Raw genomic sequence first — 20,694 nt, 5'->3', positions numbered from 1 at the left:
CTCTTGAAAGTCGAGGGGAAGGGAGAAGTGAACCCAGTTTGAAATCTTCTGACCTCACCACCCTCCTCCCTGAGACCTCTCTGCACTGAGGCTGCAAAACTCACACCAGGTCTAGTATCAGAAACAGGAACAGCTCCTTTCCATTCCTCCCCACTTACAACATCATCATAAGAGGCTTTCAGGACATTAACACCAGTACTGGCAGCATTACCAACCATAATCCCGCCCCCTCCTTTGGCATACCAGCATTAACAACAGTAGTGTTATCAACAGTAAGCCCCGCCTCCTGTCTGGACGAACCAACCTCTGAAAGATTAAGACCAGAATTATTAGCATTGCCAACAGCACTACTAGCAATAGAAAACTTGGCGTCAGAAATTACATTAGCAACATTAAGTGCCAGTTCCTTGCTTCCAGCCGAATCACCGCGCTGAGTAGTCACATCGCTGGACGCCAAGTCTCCTTCTGGTTCTGCCATTTCTGCTTCTGCCCCCCCTGAGTCTATCCTACCTCCCGGAATGGATCGATCTCTGCTCTCAACTTGCGTCAAGCATTGGGTAGATCCACGAGCGGAGGGTCTGAGTCTTACAGCTGATCCACTCCCAGAACCTAAGGTCCCACCAGCGCTATTACTCACGCGCTCCTCGGCATCTAAAGCATGTAGCATGCATTCAGTCCCTGAGGCTGGTAAGCCCTCTGCAGTCACTGAGACAGTCTTTACTGTCTTTGAAGAGCCATCACTGGCTTTTTGGAGACTTTTGATCTTCACACCCGATGCTCCAGTATTTCCAGGTAAGCCATTTTCCATTTTAACTTGCACAGCGTCTCCCTGTGATACCGCCGCCATCTTGCCACATTCTTGCAGTAGCATGTTTCTATTCGGAGATAGTCCACCATCACCAAACATTTGTGCTGACTAAGTGTGTTGTTCCACACCATCTGATGATGTGGGTCTTGATGCCAAAGCCCCAGTGCATTTGGCTCATGTAGGGCCTAAAGAAGCTGATTCCTCCATCTGCACCACACCTACTTCTTCAGAGGCACAGTCTTCACTTCACCAGGCACAACATCTTTATCATTTAGGATTTTCCTCTCTGTAAAGACCACATTTTCCTTTACATGAGTTTTAAGGACCTTAGATAAAGAGTCGTCCTCCCTCTCTGAAAAGGCTTCATCAAACTTGAAATTTCTACCATGACTCCAGCTTCCAAATCACCATAATTTCTTCCTCCTTCTACTTTTACCTCAGATAAATCTTGGGACTGACCTTGTGGCGGTAATTTGTCAGACATTTCCACTTGCCCTTGTTCAGTTTCAGGACACATGGAGTCCTCTGACATCCGTTTCATGGCCTTGAAACGAAGCTCATTTGCAAATTTCTCCCTGAAATTTCTCCTCATTTCTCCTTGTGACTTTATCACGATAAACTGATGCACTTTCTCCCTCAGCAGGCTCCCCACTTAGATCTGGGATTTTAGCAAATGCACCAGGCCCAGACCTTCCAGGGGCAGCTTCCTCCATATCCTCCCCAGGATCCGACATTGTGTCCTGGGGAAAGCAGCAAATTCAGCTCCTTGCTTCACTCCCTTGTGGCTTTCTGTGGGCAGCCTGTAGTGAGTGGTCCTGCTGAGTGCCTCCTACAGCTTATATATAAGAATTTCCCAAAAAAGTGTATCATAGAAATGGAAAATGTGAAGATAATAGTATCTAACACTTACTGGCCACTTTACTAGGTACACTTTGCTTGTACTGGGTTGGGCGTCCTTTTTGTCTTCAGAACTGCGTTAATTCCTTGTGGCATAGATTCATGTGGCATAGATTATTTTATAGGCAAAATAAGGTTGGCAAAATAATTATTCAAAGAGCACTTTATTTCCTTTAATACCACCTACATTGCCTACATGCTGGAGTGCCCTTGTGGCTTCCAATAGATAGGATGCAAGGAAAATATTAGTCAGAATAGGAGAACATATAAATAATATCTAGAAAGGCTTTGAAAAATCCAGTGTACCTAAACATTTTAAGATTTTTCCATAATAAGTATCTTAAAGGTCTTAAATTTGGGAGGATAGAACAGTTGTTTGGACACTAGAGGGAATTTCCATAGAGCCCCCAGATGTAAAGTAAAAAAAAAAATAATAATAAAAAAAAATAATTGAAACATTTTTATTTTAAGTAGATACGAATAATATGGTGGTATTATGCTCCCAACAAATTCATTTTTTCCCCGGAGTTCAGCTTTAAAGTACCCAATAGGATTTCACACAACAGTAATGTGGGCACTGGTCATGAGCGAATGTTGCAGGATTAGAGGAGGTCCACCGTTACACTAAGAGCTTCAGTGGGCTGCTATGCCTTACACAGCTCTGTTTTAATACAAAAAAGAAATCAGCATTGCCTTTGTTTCTGTTCTTCTTTTCTAAGTACTGTATGCATATAATATTAGTTTACAAATATTGCTGTAGTAAAATAATTAGCAAATGTTGGCCATGTACATAGATGTGAACTGATTTTATTATATGTGTGAGTGTTGCTTTGTTTTTCTGCAGTCCACCACTGGTGGGTAAGCAGCAGTGCAATAGTTTTCACTGTAGTTCATTATTGCCTTGGTCTGTCATTGACAGCTTGAACCTTATTAGAAGAGGCTACTCTTATTGTTTGCTTGGCTGAGCAGTACTGCATCACTTCCTTACTGTCTTTCCATGTCATCATATGTTCTATGGCAAGATGATGGACATCTGATAATCCTGGATGGGAAGGGGGTTTAACACCGCGGATGTCAACTGGTTAAGTTGTTTCTTAGACTCTTCTTATCTGAAGCATATTTGCCCCATAAATTGGTTCCAATACCAATGTCAACCACCACATATTTTCAGATCAATTCAGTAAGTGTTTTCTATACAGCCTATATTTTCTGTATCTGAAATTCTCTCTTACATTCCATATTGATCCTGACTGTTAAAACCACAAAATCCGAGGGTGTGGGGCAGACAGATTTTCCGTCTGGATTTGCTTTGAAGAAGATAAAAAAAAAATACAGATATGTCCGCAGGGAGAATTTCATGAGCTTGAATTCAGAAAATGCGCAGAATGTGTCCTCTGTGCCTGGTAACTTCCTAAAGCCATGTCTGTTACCCTAAATAAAACAGCCCCATATGGGAAATGTTTTTCCGTCTGGGAACGCAAAAGATAATCTCTTGTCGCTGAACCTAAAAATCCTTCTAAATGAAAAGCAAATAGTACAACTAACACAATGAAGGTCAGAACAACTAGGACAATGAGTGGTGGAACTGTAAAGGGTTAAATTATAGCATTCAGTACACACTATCCAAAATAATGAAGTTATTTCCTATTCGATGTAAGGTAATGAATGCCGGCTGAGACTGTAATACCTTACTTTCAGGCTAACCTGTTAACACTGTCACTGTAACAGGCTCTATGAAAGCACACAGAGCCACAATAGGCCTGAAAGTCTACCTGTCTTGAGAAAAATACAAGGGTCAACACTGTCTTTTGTAAATGCTAGTTGCATGGATGTCTTTCTGACCCACTTGCTTCAAAATGTTGATCTTACCAAGTATACAGGAAAGGACCTCTGACTCTGACTTTCTTGGTTCAGAATGCATGAGCTAAAATTGCCTGATTTTATTTCACCAGAAATTCTGCAAAATGGACAGGTTTTCAAAGAAAATTTAAACTCTAGGTAAAATGCAAAATTGAGTCAATGGGAATGGTGATTTCAGGTTCACCAAAAACCTTTTTCTTTTTTAAAATTTGTATGCCTTTATGGTGGAGGTGTAATTTTTATCACAGCATGCATCTTAAATATAAAAAGTCCAAAGCAAATATCCCAAAAACATTTTTTTTTTTACATTTTTATCCTCATATTAATATGAAAATATCAACTGTGCTCTTTACCACTGGGTACATACTAATATTACGCTATCTTTACATTTTTAAAATTGGACTCCATTTAATTGTTTCAATTACAGTGAGCCCATTTACTGGACACTCATTTTGAACTCTCTACCTCCTCTGTAAAACCCTGAGGTGGGCATTTATCAAAACTGGAACAGAAAAATTCTGGAGCAGTTGCCCATGGCAACCAATCAGCTTCCCTCTTCAGTCTGTTCTGAAAATGAAAGAGAGAGGCTGATTGGTTGTCATGCACATCTGCTCCAGATTTTATCTGTTCCACTTTTGATAAATTCCCCTCTCAGTGTTTGGTTTCCATGTTGCTCTTTTACAAGCAGTCAGTTTAGTTAATTGGTGACAACTGTATTATGGGGCCCACTTCCCAGCCCCTAAGTTTCTACTGTATGGTTCTGATAATATTTTGTAATAATTTTTTGGCTAATTATAGAAGATCAATAACCACTGTGTGAGAGGGTTAACTGTACTGCTAATTTTTATGTCCTCCACATTTCACTGCTCTCCTGCACCATCACGCCTCTCTTGTACATACTGCCTGCCATCATACTCTCTGCTCTCCTCTCCTGCACACTTGACCCTTGCCATACTCTCCCCACCTGTCACCTGCACATACGGCCAGCTAAGACAATGCTTTAGAATAGTTTGTAAATTCCCCTACCTCGTCAATTCTGGAACAGGCATGCTTTTTCTGTTATGAGGCATATAAGATATTGTGGATGTACTTTATCAGGAAAATCCACTTATGCAATAGAAGTAGTTTTTTAATAAGGTTTGTAGATTTGTTTCTGCATCTATAGTTATTTTGCATTGCTGTTTTGTATACAAAGTAAACCTGGTAGTATTAATTAAAAGAGGGGTGGGAGTCTTTCCTAGGTTAACATTTTCACAATGTTTCAACTTTTTGTGCAATTGAGATATTATATGTGCCATGCATTGATCTATTGTAGTAAAATGAATATTCAATGAGGTAGATTTAAGCATTTGATGCCTTCTTTAGTTATTCATAATGCATTAAGTTAGTTTTCATTGCGTTTGGGTCATCTTATTCCTCTGTCATCTTTTAGGTTTGGCATCTTTGACCATCTTCGTTGGCTAGCTTAGCATTATGTGAATTCACCAGGAGTTTATAAAGAAACGTGCTAGCAGGCAAGTTACATAGTTTGTAATGTTGAAAAAAGATAAAGCTCCATCTAGTTCAACCTATATACAATATCTGTGTGTGTGTGTGTCTGTTTGTGTACAAATAGTTATAAACATCCATACCCCTGTATATTTTGTGAACTCATCTTAATGTTTTTTTTAATTATCTACACTCTCAGCTGATACCACTAACTGTGTCAGGGAGTGCTCTGATAGTAAAAAAAAACCCTTCTGCAGTTTAAGATTACACTGATTCTCGTCTAACTTCATGTTGTGGCCATGTGTCTTCTTCACAGTCCTTAGCTGAAACAGTTTGTTCCCGATACTGCAGTCCCCATTGATAGATTTGATATTGTGATCATATCCCCTCTTAAGTACCTCTTTTCCATGGAGAAGAAAGTTCAATTTCTGTAATTGTTCTTCATAACTTAGGTCCTCCATCTGCTTAGGTAAGAATCATTTATTTATTTCTAACTAAATGTCCACTATAATAACCGTCCTAAATACATTATTTGTATGGAACCATAAGATGCTCGCTTAGGGAGATATACCACTTCCCTCTTATAGATATAGTTTAAAGATCGCTTGAAGATGAAAGATTTGGGGGGGTACTGGAAATGGTCCATTAATATAAATGATTATAAAACAGTAGAGTTTATTCAAATACAAAAGTTAAAAGTCTCTTAAGACATAACATATACATTATCCAAATTTTATCTACTGCTTTATAATCATTTGAGTTTATTGACCATTTCCTGTACCTTAAACATCCCATGTGAAATTTAATAAACATTCTACCTTCACAGCTACCAGCCAACACTTTTTTTGTGGCTGCTAGCAGGCAAACCCAGCTGTCAGTTACTGTTTCAGTTCCCACTAACAATTAGAAACCAGGGTGGTTCCTGATCATATGTCAGCTAGGACATAGTGATCACATGCAAGCTGTAGTAGACATTACTTTGAGGACCAAGGCCACAGTCAACACCACTACCACCTTTACCTCCTCCATGTGCAACAGTTTCATCTTTAGCGATCTTCTTTTCATCATCTTCAAGTCCAATTGTTAAGGGTTATTCTTCATCACATTCCAAACGTAAGAATTCATAGTTTTTCTCATCCTGCTAAATTAGAACCCCCTTAGATTTGAAGGAAAGCTTTGTTTTTGTTTACAACAAAGTCAGTGAATTAGAAAACTAGTGGCAACAGGGATTAATTTAAATTTGCTATAAGAGAACGCTGCTTGGAAAGGATATACTTTCCAAGCCAGCCAGGCTACCACAGTATACTAAGTGGTAGCCTGGCTGAAAGCCACAGTCTCAGCTTAAGGAGTATTGGTCTCATTATCTTTCTGTGACTGCAAAGACAAACGAGCCATCCAGTTGATTTTGCCAGACACTTGGCTATGCTGAAGGTTTCTGTTGATGATGCTTTCTTTTGCAGAATGTAGCACCTCCTTGTTCAGGTGCTGCAGCCCAGACACTTGTAGCTGGTGGGGATCCTTTCTCTATCAACCCAACACTTATGGTTACGGTGGTGCGCACTAGAATGGACTAATTTCTGATTGCCACCACTTGCACTCTTGGATTGAGAGTTCACAAAAAATATTTAATTGGGTGACATTGAACTGAACATTTCTTTCTGACACCATTTTTAATTTGCTTATTTAAAAACATTAAATAGTATGGTGCAATGGGTCTGGTGGACTGGCTAATATTTACAGGTATGCACTAGCTGTAAAACTACTGGATCCAAGGCAGTTCCCTCATCTTTTTTGCATAGTCCACACATCTTTACAAGAGCTTTTATTGCACTTCATCTTAATACCGGTACATACTTGTTAGGTCTGAGATGATAAGGGCTATTAAACCCAATTAACACAACCCTATTTTATAGAGCAGTCAAACTCCAATCACTGTTCATATTAAACATTTTTTTTACCCCCAAATGTGATTAAAATAAATATTTAAAAATGTTCATATTATGGGGCTGAAAGCTAAAGTTCTATTTATAACAAAGAGTAGATACCGATCTGTGCAAGACATTGCAGTTATTATTCTGCACTGCAGCTGTATTTTACATTTCATAAAATGCACAGCATCCTGAAGTGACCTTTAAATTGTTCCCTGAATAGCACTGCAGAGAACACTACAGAAAAGGAGAATAGCCATCCCACATGACTTGTCAAAGTCATGTGAATGGCTCCATGCTCCTTCAAACACTTAAAAGCCTTTACTGCTTAGGTCTCTGATGCAAAGACTGCATTTGTATACTTTTTATTTAAAGCAGTGATATTGTCATATAGCTACTTTATAAATTGCCTCACTAGTGTTATATAATACAACTCAAGTAAAGCCTAATATATGAATACTGTATATGCTACAAAATGTGGCCTCCAGCAAGGAAACATAAAAAGTATGCAAAGATCTTGTCTTGTGAATATAAACTCTGGCATGTGGGAGGCTAGGCTTGACTAGTGCAAAGGTTTTTCTGCAGAGATATGATTACTCCCAGGCAGGGCCGCCGTCAGGGGGGTACCGCCGATAGTCATGCAAGGAGCCCGGGCAGCCTTAGGGGCCAGGGCACCTTACATGTGTATCGGCCGACGGCCATACATACAGGTGCCTGGCGGGCCCCCGCAGCACCGGAGGAAGCCAGGGCCCGTACACTTCATATCCTCACCTGAGGTGCTCTATACGGGCCTCTGGTGTCCCCAGGGGGTCTTCACTGCACAATAGGTTTTTAAAGATGGCCGCAGCGAGTAGCGGTGGCCATCTTTAAACCTGGCAAGTGCCCATATAACATTTAATATATTGCCGAACTGGTAATATATTAAATGGAAATCATTCCCTGGTGGTCCAGAGGAGAATCAGTATGAGCTGCATCTCTTGCTGATGCAGATCATACTGATCGCTCCCTCGTAGTGCCGCCACTGACGGGCAGGGAGCGATTAGTATGGTCTGCACCAGCCAGAGTGCAGAGCACACTGATCCTTCACTCGACCACCATACCAGGATAATCCCCAAGTGCCACACTGGACCCAGGGATGCAGCCCCCCTTCCTGCAAAACAGGTAAGCAGGAGAGGGGGACATTTTTTAATTAACTATTTTTACTTTTAATGGTTGTGAGAGTGTGTTTTTTTTAAATGAAGCTGAGTGTGTGATATGTGTGTGATATGTGTGTTTGTTTCATTACGTGTGTGTGTGTGTGTGTTTTTTTAACCACTTCCCGCGGGTTGACGTAAATGTACGTCCTCTGCTGGAAGTGGTTATACCAAGAATATGGCTGCTCCTGCAGCCGTGTTCTTGGTACCGTTTTAGGGCCTGTTCACACCACTTGCATCGGATTGCGGGCGGCTCACTTATTTGCCACGCTGGAGGGGGCGTGGTGGGCCATTGAAGTGAATGGCGCCGTAGCCACGCCCTGCGGCTGCAATGCAATCACCGGGATCGCATGGCACATTGTGTCCGGTGTGGTCAAAATGCTGCAAGCACTATTTTGAACGCACTGCATGTACAATGTGCCTTGCGATCCCGTGCGGGCGATCGCATTGCCGCCGGAGGGCGTGGCTATGGCACCATTCACTTCAATGGCCCGCCACGCCCCCTCCAGCCAGGCAAAAAAGTGAGCCGGCCGCAATGCAGGAAGTGCGTTCTGGCCAGAGTCGGACTGGAATGCACTGCTTATGGTGTGAACTAACCCTAAGCCTTGTGTCCAGTAGACATGTGCGATTCGTTTTGGAAAAATTATTTTTTTGGACGAAATTCGTTAGCGGTAGTCTGTAGGCATTTTCCTTTGTGGACGAATTTTCATTGCAGCAAAGTGACAATTAAAAAAAAAAAAAAGTTGAATGTCACTTTGCTTCAATGAGACGAATGTTACGAACATGAAACGGAAATGAACATTCGTACAGACTACTGCTACTGCGAACGAATTTTGTCCAAATCCCGAAAAAGTAAATAACGCAAAATCCGAATCGAAACAAATGAAACTAAACATTCTTTTTGCCGGTGATTGTCTAGTGTCCAGCACGTCACGAAGCCCCGAGTCCAGCGTGGGATGAATCCCACCGTCCAGCAGGTCACGAATCCCTCTGTCCAGCGTTTGACCAGGGCTGCAACAACGAATCGACTAAGTTGATTAAAATCGATGATGGAAAATGTTGTCAACGTTTTCCATCATCGATTAGTCATCTTTTGATTAGTTGCCCCTGTTTGCGGCTCCACACGCATTGCACGCTTCACGCTACACGCCGCACCTCCTCCCTGCCTCTCCCAGCTCTTCCCCCCCCACATGCTGTATAAATGTATTGCTGGGATTTGTTTTATTCTATAGTGAATAGCCCGTACAGCAGCCCTTTTGGTTCTACTGAACCGAGGCCTCCCGTAACCAAAGCTAGCCGAAGGATCAGCCGAAGCTATGGCTGGATCCTTCGCAGCTTTGTGAATAACCCTCTTAGACTTTCATTAAAGTTCGAAGTTCAAGTTCAAACTTTTCCCATGTTTTAAAGTTCGAACTTGAACCGAACTCAGGTGTGTTCAGCCCATCTCCTACTCCCAGGTTTACTTCTGAGAGTTTTAATATTTCTGTTTTTTTTAAAAACAAAACAATGCAGTTAGGAGTTTGGGTTATATAAACAAAATAAGTTCATGTATTAGCTATTATATATTCAAATATTTAAAAAAAGGGTTTGGAAACACACATTTATAAAATGTTGGGGTATGGCCAATAAATTTACACATTTGAAGGGAACATATTAAGGAAACACTACTTTATAAAGTGGTATGCACTTTAATAAATGTGAGAAACACTGGTTTAGTCTTGCATAAGCAGTCATGACTGAAAGCATATTATAGCACTTTTCATTTGGTGAAAGGTCAGGCTCAGCAAAACTACTCCTACTATCACAGCAGTGTCTATAATCTAAGCAAAGTATACAGCACTACTGAAGGCATGTTGGCAATGGCCCGAGTTCTTATTGAATAAGGGAACAAAAAATTGCCTTACCAACCACCGTTTACCAAAGTACAAAAAGTTATTGTTACTTCAAATATATTAATAACAGCTCTGGTCATTACAACTGGAACCAGCAAAAAGAAGCATTACTGTCTGTTAAAAACATATTTAGTAAAACAAACTGCTACAAACTATGGAATAGCGTATTCTGAGCCATGTGTTTTATTTTATTATGTGGCCGGAGTTCTCTTTGAAAAATAGTTACCCCAAATACAGAAAGCATGTGGCAGGATACAATATCCGTCAATTAAAAATTCATATGAACTGTATATGTATCCTTCAATATATATTACCAGTTGGTGTATAATTTACCAAACAATGGTAAACCCAGGTCTAAAATATAATAAGCACCAATCATGATTAAAGTACATACTTTCAATTATTTTATACTTAAACCATGGTGGTTCTTTTCTCAATAAAACCACCATGGTGGTTCTTTTCTCAAGACGTGTGTGTAGGTTGGTCGGTTCCTGCTTCTCAGTTACTGGGTTGTATTGGGTGCTCAATATGCTCTCATGTGTGCATTGTGAATGCTATTGTGGATATAACTTATTTTCTCATTTGTAGTTCTGTAATTTATTGCTGTATTTATTGATATATACTAACTGAAAATTTGTATTTAAATTGTATTTACTATAGTCATAGTTGGTTCCTATCACATTATTTGTATTGTCTACCCTTGTTTGGCATTAAATATACACCCATAAGGTTAAGTATTTGAGGAATACATATACATTGCATATCATTTTTCAATTGACAGTTGCTGTATGTTGCCACATGCTTTTGATTTCAGGGTTAACTTTTTTTAAAGCAGAAAAATACTCTGGCCATGTAATAAAAAAAAACACATTGCCTCCCCCACCCCACGTTTTCACAATTTGTAGAAGTTTTTTTTTAAATAAAGTTTTTAGCACACCGTCATGCTTACTTTAGTCTACAATCTTCCACTTTGCCGGTTTCAGTTGAGATCACCGATCCGCTGAAGACACTCTAATGTTGATCTACAGCTTTTTTTTTTTCCACCCTAATGTATGCTTGATAATAATCAGTGCAGCTCCAGCTTCCACGTCATCAGGATGCGACGAGAGGTTTGCGGGGAATACCTGTCCCCATTCCTGTCCATTCTGAAGAGCAGAAGACTGAATGACAGCTGTCAGAGGTCTGTGGATTAAGCTAATATTTGAGCATAAGCAGTATTTTGTTAACATGACCACAGTTCCTTTGGAGTAAAAAAGAAGATTGGCACTGTGATAAATGTTTATTAGGGCAGCAGTTTTTATTTCTGATTATTTGATATTATTTATTTCTGATTATTTGATAATGCCAAGTAAACGATATCTGATCCTCAGTAGGATAGTTAGACTATTCCAACCAGCATTTCAGTGAGAACAGCCTGCTTTGCACATGGCAGCCAGTCAGATTCCTCTTTTTAAAATCTAACCTGCAATTATTAACCAATTCCAGCTATAACTGTTTTTAGTGGAGTTCGGGCAATGTATGCTACTGTTTTGTTGCTTTATGTAACACTTTGATTTCCTTAAGTGTTATATTTAAAAAAAGCAATGCTAAATGAGTTAAAATAGAACTTGTCGGCTGTTTCAATGTGCTGCTGTAGTATTTTTTATCTTGATGACTCATCTAAATACACATATTTTTGACAAAAATGTCAGTAAAGAATGAGCAGGTGGTCTGTTTTTAAATTTATATATTTTTTTTTGTAAATTCTTTATTTAGACAAAATTTGGACAACATTTTTAAAACGTTAACACAAACACTGCAGACACACCAACGGTAAATTTATATATCATTTACAAAGTTTTCATATGAACAGAAGCTATAGCAATACCTGTTCTGATAACGTTTGCATTATTTGATTTCTGCCAGTAATGGTGAACTATTTTGTGCATTATTTTGTTTGTCCTGAAGATGGTGCCATTGAGTTAAAAGTATACAATTTTTATGAAATTGTATACACAAAATATTTTTCTGATTTTTTTTTTTTTTGTCCCTTAATTGAAGAAGTGCCATTTTATATTTATGAGTCAGTATTTTAACCACCTTCGTACAGGAGCAATTTTGCCATTTTTGCACACACATACTACAATCTGGATTTTTGGATAGAAAATTACTTTAAAACCCCAAACAAGTACTGTATATATTTTCTGAAAGCAAAGGACCTGTAGAATAAAAAAATGGAAGCTTAATTTTTTTATTTTTTTACTGTTTTTACTTTAACTTTTTTGGTTTGGTCACGGGTCCCCTAGAGCAGTGGTCACCAACCTTTCGGATTTTTTCTCATATATAAATATATTCTCATATGTGTGTGTGTGTACAGTATGTATTGTAATATTTGGGGAATCAAGCACAAATGGTGAGCGCTCAAAGACCAGCCTTGAAGCCACTTTGACACAAAACAGAACAGTCTTTATTCTTTTATAACAGAAACACAGCTTTCTTCAGTATCAAACATAAGGTTTGCTTGTTTTTTTTAGCAATCAGCAATATGACATTGTCTCACCGACTCAGGGCTGTCACATGTACTCTATGGGGTCTATTCACGAAGCAGCCGAAGGATCTAGCCGTAGCTCCGGCCCCAGGACCCCTTCGGTTCAGTAGAACCGAAGGGCTGCTGTACGGGCTATTCACTATAGCCCGTACAGCTCCCGAACTTAGCCGAGCGGATCAGTCGAGCCGAAGGCATATGCCTCGGCTTGGCTGAGCCGCGCTGAAAGCCGAGGCTGGCCATTGGCCTAGCGGCCGGCCATTGGCTGGCTGACAGCCTGCTTCTGACAGCAGGGCGGAGTCAGACGTGATCTTACGGCTGTCTCCGGCCACTTGCAGAGAGATCAGCGTCCCTGGTTACCAGCTAACCAGGGACACTGATCTCCAGACAGCAAACTCTCCCGGGCGCTCCGGGAGTCTCCCGCTCCCGGCTGCCCAGGAGAGAAACACTGCTTTTTCTTTTTCTTTATTCCGACATGGAATGCAAAAAAAAATTCTGCCCATAGGAATGCATTGCTAGATTCCTATTGGCTATTTCAATTTGCAATAGCCAATAGTGAACCAGCATTGCACCTCTGCTGCAGTTCTTCATCAGGTCCATCAGCAGAGGGTGGGTGCAATGCTAGTTTACTGTTGGCTATTGCAAATTGAAATAGCCAGTAGGAATCTATCAATGCATTCCTATGGGCAGATTTTTTTTTTCCATGTCAGAATAAAGAAAAAAAAAAGAAGAAAAAGCAGTTTCTATTCTGGGCGTGGCCGAACGTGCTGAGCATGTTTGGCCGACCCGAAGCCACGTGAAGCCACCTGATGTACGGCTGATTTCAGCCGATATACAGCTGAAATCAGCCGTACAAGCCTGAAGTGAATAGCCGAACAGCGTCCGGCTCACTTCGCTTTAGGTGGGTCATGCACTCGGCTGCCTATGGCAGCTTTGTAAATAGACCCCTAAGTGTCCTAGTCCCAGGGCTTTTAGGGTTTTTCATCAGCAAGAGTCCTCAGAAGTATGATTTACCCTTTAGGAGCTTTCCACACCTCTGGTGCAACTCCTCCACACAACCCTTGTGTGTCACAGGCTCTACAAGCCTCATTGGCTATCTTCCATGTGCCTCCATCACATACACAGCGACCTGGCTCCCCTCTGACTTCTGGGTGGAGTCCTCCTGACTACCTCTGTTCCTTTTCCCAGCTGGAGCCCAGAACATTAGCCAGCACCCTTTCCATAGGGGCTGTGCACAGGTGTGCAATTAGGTGCTGGCCACTACTAAACGATTTTGTACAGTTTGAAAACAACATGGTATAAATCAATTCCCCTTTAGGACAGTTTCATATTTTTATTACTCATTGTTTTTACCCGAGTAGCAGGTTTAAAATGTAATATGGTCTAATGAGATGGACTGTTCCTAAAGCCTTTGATTGCAGAACTGCATCTTAGTGGTTCAGAACACTGAGTGCTACATTGTGCTCTGAAATTGTTTTGCCATGATTTACAATAACCACATTCTTTTGATGATGATTCTTTTATAAGCAAGAAACAGACCCAGATCACAATAAGTATATGTTTAGCAACTGTTATTATCCAATTATCAAACTGTCTGCAAGATTGGTCATGTATCTCTTTATGCGGCACTCTCACACATTTCTAAACAAGTTTGAATAGCCAATTTATGTGACATTGAATGTAGAATTTCAAAAGGCTTTTTTAGGTTACACATGGTTTATGCAGCGTCAGTGCCACACAGAGGGAGTTAGAAATGTTTGCCAATTTACTAACAGCCTTAATTTCCAGATCTTATAATAGTATAACAAGATTTAATTTATTTTTTCCTCTGGCAGATATTTCTGAATATCACTTTCTCTTGTTAACTTTTTTAATCATTTGATGTGCTGTTTAAAGTACCAAAAAAAAGAAACCGAAACACATTGTAAACTATTTACAATGTTTATAGATATTTATACAGAAGTTATAGGTATTTGGACTGAGGATGTTAAAGACATATATCATTTTGCTCGATATAAAAGCCTTGCTAATTGGCGCTGAAATTAATGTACCAATGCATTAAATCTGTGTGCAGGTAAACAGCTATTTTACTATCCCTTAAAATTTAGATTATGTCATTGTTATAAAATTGTTGATTTTAGGGTTTTTAGCAACATTCAGAGTAGGTTTAACATATTTAAACCTACTCTGATGCTAGAGATAGATAATTTTAATAAGTGCACATTATAAAAGTGTGAAAACAGTTAATGCTTACCTGTCCCTGCCATCAATGCTGCTGATCTTCACTCTGGACTTTCACCCCAAATCTGCTAAGACTAGCAGTCAAAGGAAGCACCTTAGATCACACACTACAGATATGCAACTGAGGCTGCAGGCACTCACATACCAGGAAGTGCAATGTTATTTTTCCGGACAAAAGGTATATTTTCAGAGTATTGATTAAGAACAGTTAACATTTCTACATGTTCCTGATAACATAGCAAATGAACATGATTTTAACTGTCTTTTGAGTTTTTGATAGTGTACATATGTAGGGTTATCTCCCCAGGGAGCCATAGCATAGATGTGTCCTTCTGCCATCCCTCCTTTGTGACTTAGTTGAGTCAATATGGTAAAATCAAAACAGACACAGTAACAATTTGCAAAACAAACACATTTATAACTGGATATAAAGGACAACAGTCTGACCTATCTATAATTCAGAGGCCATAACTATACCACTGTTTAGTAGGGGGGGTTTCGTGAACAGTCTGCTAGTGCTGGGGCCCATGAACTCCCATTGGAGTGCTTTAACTTTCCATAGAGAGTACTTATAATCCAAGGGAAGGTTATAAACTTCCCAGGCCAACTCTCCATGTTGCAGCAAAGTTTTTAAGCAACCAGTAGCAAGGTCAGTATCACTATAGGCAGCCAAGATGCCTCTCACCACTATGTACCATTCTGGTATTCAAGGAGCAGTAGTCCATTCCCCCAAAGGTCAGGTGAGAGGTTACCCCATCCTCTTAAGCTTTCCTCAGCTGGGTTCTCAAGCTTTTTCATCTCTGGAGCTCACAGTCTGCAGTCCTGACAGGCCTCTAGAAGTTTTCCTTTCCTTTATCTGGTGGCACAGTCTCTTCTGCTCTGTGTTTCCTCTGCTCTTTGCAGTTCAACGCAGCCCTCATTGCTTTTCCTTGGCAGAATATGCTCCACAGCTCTAAACAGAGTTATCTCCCTTGTACATCACAGTACACACACCAGCAGCTCTCATGGTGGTATTTTTGCTTCTTCAGCTTGGGCTTTCCCTCCCTGCGTCCTGTGGGCTGAGGCCGCTTCTGCAGCCAATCAGAGTTCTGCTGCTCCCTCCCATGGTCTCCAACAACATGACTAATGCCCCATATGCACTGAGAACAGTTTCCCCTCAGTCCTGGCGCTGGTTGGTGGGGCTAAGCTAGCCAGGCTACATATAATTTCAATACAAGGATAAAAGTGTACTCTGAGAAGTATAGAAGTATAGAAGTTATACAAGATAGAATAGATTTCCATGGGTTGTAATTGTGCCCTGAAAGATGTGCATATGCATGTGAACTAGGTTTGGATGGCAAAACTATCTCTCCAATGAGACACACAAAACTGAGGTCTATAAAAATCCAACTTCAATGTTGTAAATTCCATGCAAAGTTTAAAATACAAGGTATACACCACCATAGTATCTCTCCCACTCCAATACCTCTATGATTAAGCCCAGGTGATGAAACGTGTGAGAGGTGTTGGAGTGGGAGAAATACTATGGTGGTGTATACCTTGTATTTTGAACTTTGCATGGAATTTACAACAATAAAATTGGATTTTTATGGACCTCGGTTTTGTGCAGCTGATTGGAGAGATATTGTTTGACGAGTGGGAGCACACTGCAGCCTGCACCTGATGTCTGTATTGATCTGCAGTCTGATGGGATTGGCGCAGTGAGTCTTTTGCTTTTTACGGATATCAAATATAAAAACTATTATCGATATAGAAAAATACATCCTATTATCCAACCTCTCCATAAAGTTATAACATTCAATTGTCAATCTGTTCAAATATACAACACAAAAACGTTAGTGTCTAGAGCACAAAGCTCTCAGTATTACATTGAGGCAACAAAAGTGAATGTGCCCAGAGAGTATCAATTAAATGCTCATTTTCCAAGTGGTCTTTGGTTGGCAGTGGCGTGCCACAAGTTTCTGTCTTGGGGCCATTGCTGTTCAACCGGTTTATCAAGGTTTATCAAGGACATTGGGCTGATATTATTAGCAATATTTCAGTTTTTGCTGAGTATACCAAAATTTGTAGGGTAATAAACTTGACAGAATACATACAAATATTACAGGAAGATTTAGATAAAATAGGGAGGTCGGCATCTACGTGGCAGATGAGGTTTCATATTAAGAGGTGTAAGGTTATGCATTTTGGAGTTAAAAATACAAAAGCAAGCTCAATGATGGGAGTCCCACTGGGGGAATCAGAGGTGGAAAAAGATTTGGGAGTCCTAGTGGACTGTCACCTTAGTAACAGGATGCAAAGCCAGGCAGCAGCAAATAAGGCAAGCAGGGTACTATCATGTATAAAAAAGGGAATGTACTGTAAAGACAAATCCATAAATCTGCCCCTGTACAAAGCACTGGTTCGCGCCACATCTTAAATATGTGGTTCAGCTTTTGTCACCAATCCACAGAAAGAATGTCCTTGAGCTGGAGAGAGTCCAGAGAAGAGCGACAAAGCTAATAAAGGGGTTAGAAGACCTAAACTATGAGGAAAGACTGCATGCATAAAACTTGTTCACTCTGGAGAAGAGTAGACTGAGAAGGGACATGATATTAATGTACAAATTGTTTAATGGTGATGTGATCATCAGGAATAAACTGTTTACTGTTAGTTCAGTCATAATTACAAGAGGCCACCACCTGAAACTGGAAGAGAAAAGGTTTAATCCTAAACACTAAAGGGGATTCTTTACTGTGAGATGTAAAATTGTGGAACTCCCATCCACAGACAGTGGTATCAGCTGAGAGTATGGAATCATTCAAGAATCATTTAGATACCTTTCTTAGCAAACAAGATATACAGGAGTAGTCTTAGTAACACACACACACACACACACACACACACACAAAACTCAAAAGTTGAACTTGATGTATTTATTTAATCTTAACAATTATGTAACCATGTAACAAATAAACAGTTGAGTAAAGACACAGTATCTCCAACATAAATAGAACCTGATTATAGGGAATAGAGTGTCTCCAAATATATTAACAGCACAAATACAACCGTAAGCATATTTTTCAAACACACCAGCCATATTTATAAACAGAAAAACACAAGAAAGAGCGCTACTACCTGATATTGAATGGCATCTATACATGAGAGAAGAAACACATATATATGACTTACAGTTGGAAGTCTGCAAATGTGTCGAGGGTGGTGAAACAAGGAACGGTGTATAGAGGAAGTCCAAGACCAAAAAACTGCAGCAGTGGATGGATGAGGGAGTGCTGTGAAGTTACCTAGCGGCACGCGTGCACGGCTGGCCAGGCCGGGTCACGGCGGCTGAGGGGGGAAGGACCGCGGCGGTTGTGGAATCCGGACCGCGAGCGGCTGTGTTCGGTGCGTGTGTAGTGGAGTCAAATCGTTGGGCAAAGTGGACGCTGTGCACAGACGGGCTCGCTGTATCGTGGTGACTACGCGTTTCGAGGCACAACCTCTTTGTCAAGTCTTAGGGCAAAGCCATATTTATAATTGTTCCAAAATGCCCCACTCTCTTTTAGTATTCAATGGAAAAGGCCCTTATCTCAAACATTGAAAAACAAAGTGCCTAGCAAGGGTGAGGGGGTAGGTTTTACTGCACACCTTTTAAGGTATCCTCCTAATGTTGAAAAAAATGTGGCCTGGTCTGGTACAGGAAGGTTGCACACCTGGATAAGGTACTGGTTAGAGCATTAGTGCACTAAGAGGAACCCCGCACAATTTTATTCCCATTTATGCTTTTTTTTTTAAAGGCCACTTTTAAAGGTCTACAATGTAGTGCTCCATAACACTCCGTGCAACTTTAAGGCATTCCCCAGCATGCTATATAAAAGATTTGTGGTTTTCAATTGTTCTCTTAAAGCTGCATTAGGAAACCCTCTCCCCCTCAAAAGCTTGCCTATTAGCATTGAAAATGGCCATAGAAACAGCAAAAATCAGATCCCATAGACAGAACAAGACAGAAAGGTACATACAGTAAGAACACATAAATTCCACGTTAAACAATGTCTTATTTACTTACTACTAAAATGTTTGGCAGGTGCTGCGTACAAGTAAGTCCAGTCCTTACTTACCTTGCAGCTTCTACAGAATTAGATGTTCCTCTAGGCTCAACATATGCCCAAGATGGTAGCTGGCTTCTTCCTGATGTTTCTTCTCCTGGGAGTGCTGGTGGGTATGGATGCACAGTAAGATCAAAACAGTGCTAACAGTGCTAAAAGTCATGTAAGTGAAGGTGGAAACAGTGCTGGTTGGCCATTAGGGGGAGCTCACATAAAAGGTGAAAAAAAAAACAAGAACAGAAAACATTATGAAGACCTATACTGGAGATATGACACTCCCCACCTAGTATTAACCAATCCCATTGTTTGGCTCCTTAGATAGCAGAAAAAAAGATCAGTTCAAAAATTAGTCTCAGGAACAGTTTGGTTTTCCATTTGTGCAGACTTTGACCTTAACTTTCAAGACTTTTCTTGGTGACAAGACCCAGGGCCTTTCAATCATTCAGTTCTTTGTGACTGGCACTATTTCACAAGAACAATGTCACCAATTTAAATTAGGCTTACTCTCCTGCCACTTATTCTGTGATTCTAAAGTGGAGATGTAATGCTTCTTTCCCAGAAGGTGTTTGCATCTTCACTGATGTCTTCTGAAGTCTCCAGGAGGAAAACTGGCTGAGTCTTCTGTACCCTGTAGAATAAATGGGGGCAGCTGCAAATTTTTATGTAGCATGATACTATACTACAATCTTAATAAGAGTGAGCTTGGAGTCGTGGCTACTTTACAGCACACACAGGGACCATGGGGAACAAAAGTAACCACCATTGAGAAGGAAGGACAGTGTCAGCACAAATTCAGATATGATCTGAGGATCTACAGCCAAGTGATACACAAATAACATACATTTTTGTTAATAGTTAAGGTACTTGAATGCATTTTTAAGGAGTAACTGAGTTTAGTGTCACATTAACAGTGAATAATGGCCATAGAATTATTGCTCTCACTGTGGCATATGTGGCAATACCTAACATGTGTAGCGCAATTGTCATTTTCATATGTAAGCACACCTGATGCGTGTTTTTGTGTTAGTATGTGTGCGTATGTGGGGGCGGGGGAACTTAAACATTCTTTGGGGTGTTTTTAAATTGTATTTATTTTTTTACTTACCTTATTGTCATCACATACTGTATACTGTATATATGGACTTAAGGAATGGGGTTATATACAAGGCATTAATATCACTGCATATCTGTAGTTAAAAAATAATGTATTCCATAGTAAAAGTGATAAAACAATACAGGTACACTGATCACCACATATATGTATACAGTGTGGAAAATAGTTATTTGATCCCCTGCAGATTTTGTAAGTTTAGAATAGAATACCATCCAACGCGTTTCACTTAAACAAGCTTAGTCAGGGGATTTATGCATGGCAAGTTGGCAACATTTTAACATAAAACACATTTATCAATACAGACATATGTTCTATTTGTCATTGTATATTTTTTCATAGATTAATTCAATTTAATTAAAACACTTACAAAAAAAGAAGAAAAACAACACTAAGCATCTGTCGCCAAAGAAGAGAACCAACATCAATTGAAATTTGAAGCTGCACAGAGGCCAGCTAGATGGAAACATCCCCAACGAAAGGTAGGTATAGCAGTCTCACCTGGGACCATAGAAGGATGGATATCCAGGGACCAGACATAGCTTCCTGTTGGACCGTCATATATCACCTATCATTCAAAAGGCATATATATCACTCACATGATTTCTAAAATGTCTCGTTATGCTAGCTCCCCAACCTCCAATTACTTTACCAATCATGCTGTGAT

Source organism: Nanorana parkeri, unplaced genomic scaffold (genome assembly GCF_000935625.1).
Source record: "Nanorana parkeri isolate BGI_ZX_2015 unplaced genomic scaffold, ASM93562v1 scaffold440, whole genome shotgun sequence".
Classification (NCBI taxonomy): Eukaryota; Metazoa; Chordata; class Amphibia; order Anura; family Dicroglossidae; genus Nanorana; species Nanorana parkeri.
Note: the sequence above shows the minus strand (reverse complement) of the source record.